We start from the raw sequence: 4,139 nt of genomic DNA on the forward strand, positions 1-4,139 counted from the left end.
AAACAAAGTCTATGGGGGTTGTGGAATGTTATGAATGATACGATGAAATGTTGCGAACATTGGATCAAAATTATTATAGTTTTCGATTAACATTTGTAGATGTTTATGACAAGTCTTAAGAAATGATAAGATTGATCATTTTGGAAAGCATGAACGAGCGAAAGTCGACACTTTTAGCATGTATTTCAGGGTAACTATATCAAAATTTAAGAAGTGATCTAGCATACACTGATATATAAGATAACTATGTAACCGGGATAATAAACTCACAATTCTTGTTTTTCTTTTTCTCAGCTTAAACTTCATTATCTAACAACATTAGATGTTAACCGAATCAACAAATAAAACCCGGAAAAAAAATATACAAATCTACATTGGTTTCTTTTTTCAGAAACCCAAACAAGCATTAAATATATTCATATAATATATGTATGCAATTATGCATATAAATACGCATACCAAAAGAAGATTGTTTTAAGGCTTCACAACCGAATGGGCAACCCATAATTCAGATACGTTCTAATCCGTCCATCCCAACTTGCTGCAACAATAACTAGACCCCATAAATGTGGCACAACAAAAGTACTTTGATATGCAGTTTTCAAGAACTTGTACTCTGATTTACTCATTGAGAGTGAAACACTAACTTGAGTTGACCCTGGGAGTGACTCAGCAGGCCACGTTGGTGGTCCTTTTAATAACGCCTCCAAGAAAAGCCCACGGGCTGTTGATGGCGATTGCATACGAGGTGAACCAATTGAACTTCTTGGAACAACATTAATGTTAATGTTGTTGCTAAGGTGGCGGTTGTTTAATGTAAGTCTTGGTAAAGGAAGTGCGGCTGCTATGGTTTTGAGACCACACCAAGGTATGGCCATTGTTGTGTTTTGTGATAAAAAGTTTTCAAATGATAAGTTGGTTTTTGGTTTTGTCAAGGGTATATTGGGAATGTTAAGGTTGTGGTTCCAAACATAAATGTTTGAATCCTCAGAAGTTGAGATTATGTGTTTTCCATCTGATGTGAAGGATGCTGACATTTGGCTTCCTGAACTTCTATTACCTGTATAATAAAGTTTCAAAAGTCATGTACAACATTTGAACTTCTATTACCTGTATAATAAAGTTTCAAAAGTCATGTACAACATTTAATGCATAAGGTACAAGTTTTGATAGTTAAGTACAACATAGTAACATACCCTTTAATTTGCCAACAAGATTAATCCCACAAAGGATTCTTACTTGTGAATCAGCTGATGAAACAATTACTTTCCTCGAGTCAATTGGGCAAAACTGAGATGAAAATGAAAAATTAATATCATAAGATGATGAAAAAGTAAATAAATAAATAAACAAAAAAGTAGGCCTATAAACGAACTGAATGAACACAAACGGATCATGTTTGTGCTCGTTTGTTTAACTTTAACCAAACAAAAGATCAAACACAAACAATCAAACAAATGAACAAGGTTTTTATGTTCGTGTATGTTTGTTAAGAAAATAAATGTGTTTTGTTTGTTTGCTAACAGTATAAACGAACGGTTCACGAAAGCAAACGAGCGAATATCGTTAAACATGGATGAGTGAACTTAACCGAACTAAAACCAATTAAAAGTAAGTGTGAACAACAATGTGGTGGGCTTAAAAAGTTACTAAAACTAGATTATATAGCAATAGGCTAAAAATATTGAATAAATATATTAACGAACGTAAACGAACGAACAAGACATCAGTTCATGTTCGCTTGTTTAACTATATGAACAAAACCTTTGGTTCATGTTTGTTCGTTTATTTAATAACGAACATAAGCATACCTCCCGCCGCTCAACGTTCAGTTCGTTTATAAGACTATAAAAAACGGTTGCTTTATCATCAATACCTGAAATCCTGTTATTCTCTTTGGCCACTTCTTTTTACTCATTGACAAAATTTGAGTACGCAATTGCAGCCGATCATCTGCAAATAGTTTCAGTAGCTTTCTTTAAATTAATTGGCTCGCATACTTTAACCAGTTCTTTTAAGTTTTAAGGTTCAATTTATACCTATAATATCATAGAAACTGCCTTTTCCATCTAAGGTTCCCACAATGCTTCCCTATATGGTAATCAAATAACGATCATCTCTTAGTAACATAACCGAACAAAGCAAAAAACTTGAAATAATAACTTTTTAGTAAAAGAAAAACATACCTTGCCATCTGGATTATAACACACAGCAGTGACAATATCACCAAGATCAATCCAATCAATAACCTGATGATTATGAACATCCCATCTGCGTACTTTACCGTCTATTGAACCACTGATGAAATAATTATCATCCACAGGATTAAACTCAACGCATGTAACTGCAAATAAAACATATTATGATCCTTCAGTTTCATGAATTCTGGAAAGAGAATAAAAATATATGCGTTAGACAGCACTCACCATAGTTGTGATGAGTAAATATTTTGATGCATTCATCATGTCCAAGTTTCCACATTCGAACAGTCTTATCCACGGAAGATGATAGAAGAAACTATATGATAGTAAATAAAACAAGTTCATTAAAATTATGAATTGTGGATAGGCCTGTAAACGAACCAAATGTCAGTTAACTGCTCCGTTGATAAGTTCGTTTATGTTTCTTTATTTAATAAACGAACGGGCTTGAACAAATTTTTTGTTCATTTAGTTAACTGAACGAACATAAATGCATTTATCGTTCATTCATTTATGATTGTGAGCGTTCATTCATTTAAATTCGCTTATGTTCGTTAGTTTACGTTTGTGTAAGTTCGTCCGTTAATATATTCATTTTAATCTTTTATGCCCGCTACAGTTTAATCTAGTCTGAATAACTTTTTAAGCCAACACATAATTGTTCACATTTACTTTTAGTGTTCATCTACGTTCAGTTATGTTCGTTTGTTTACGTTAGTGAACAAATCGTTTACATTGTCGACGAACGGGTATTAACGAACATGAACACATTCTTTTCTTAAAGAACGAACACAAACAAGAATTTCCCGTTCGTTTAGTTGTTCGTGTTCAATCATTGTTTCGTTAAAGTTCAACGAATGAACACAAACATGCGTCGTTCATCTTTGTTCGGTTCATTTACATGCCTAATTGTTTGTTTGTTTTTTTTTAAATAGAGTTAATAAAACATGTTATATTACAAAGTATATAGTTGCATACCCCTTTTTTGGACCATGAAAGTGACAAGATCTCGCCACCATGGCCATAAAACTCATGCACGGGTTTCTCTGATATTCTGAAGACTTTAGGTGGTAAAATAACACAAGCAAATTCAGATGATTTTCTAAACCCTTTGATTTTTCTTGTTTTATCTTTATCTGCTCTGAGGGGTGCTAATTCAGAGAGATTATTAGTTGAAAAGTAAACCGAAGAATGATCGGTTTCTTGAATCTCATACAATCTTGGATCTTTATCTTCAAATATCTTCCAAATTCTTAAAGTACCATCTTCACCAGCACTTGCTAAGTATCTGCCATCATGACTGAACTTTATAACTGAAATCGGGCCGTCATGTGCTGCAAACTCTTGTGGCGTAAACAGATGATAGCTCTTTTGATTTCTTGTTGTGTGTGCGCACATGAATTTTGTGATTGGGCTTTAAAGCCACCGATTCATCATGTTTATCCGTGATTCGAGCCATAATGTTTAGCTTCTGAAGCCAACCCTTTTTCACTTTCTTCCTTTTAATTAACAAATTACCGGTTTCACCTTCTTTTCTTGATGACTGCTGAGAAGATGAACCAGAATTCGGTTCATCGTCTTCATCCGATTCACCTCTATTTACAGTGTCAACTCTAAGATGATCTGTTACAGATCTAGAAAACAAAAACTCATCACGAAGGCTTGAACTTTCACGCAAGGTAAGCTCGGTGTCACATCTTACTTCATCAACAAAATCATCTTCACATTCACGTTCACGTTCACGTTTCGTCGTCTCTGTCTCTTTTCACAAGCCACCTTGAACTCAACCCCATAAACCTCAACAATTTACCGCGTCTAGCATCAACACTATCCAAATTCCCAACCCAATAATCATACCCGAACCCCGAAGTCGAACAGCGTTCATCCGAACAACCCGAATCCGAGTCAGGCATTTCATCGAACACCTGGCGGGTGTCA

At 34.6% G+C, this 4,139-nt stretch overlaps 1 pseudogene across 1 annotated transcript; it reads right to left on the reverse strand.

The window, feature by feature from the left end:
* Positions 1-266: 266 nt before the first annotated feature.
* LOC143637700 (uncharacterized) lies at positions 267-3,921 on the reverse strand (annotated as a pseudogene). Its single transcript, XR_013154481.1, has 7 exons — positions 3,180-3,921; positions 2,427-2,517; positions 2,187-2,344; positions 2,040-2,091; positions 1,877-1,953; positions 1,197-1,290; positions 267-1,060 (listed from the first exon to the last, which is right to left on the reverse strand). The product of XR_013154481.1 is annotated as an uncharacterized LOC143637700 (transcript).
* Between the last annotated feature and the right edge of the window lie 218 nt (positions 3,922-4,139).

The sequence above is a fragment of the Bidens hawaiensis genome, unplaced genomic scaffold (assembly GCF_021521415.1).
Source record: "Bidens hawaiensis isolate Kalapana, Puna unplaced genomic scaffold, B.hawaiensis_p1.1 tig00008376_1, whole genome shotgun sequence".
Lineage (NCBI taxonomy): Eukaryota > Viridiplantae > Streptophyta > Magnoliopsida > Asterales > Asteraceae > Bidens > Bidens hawaiensis.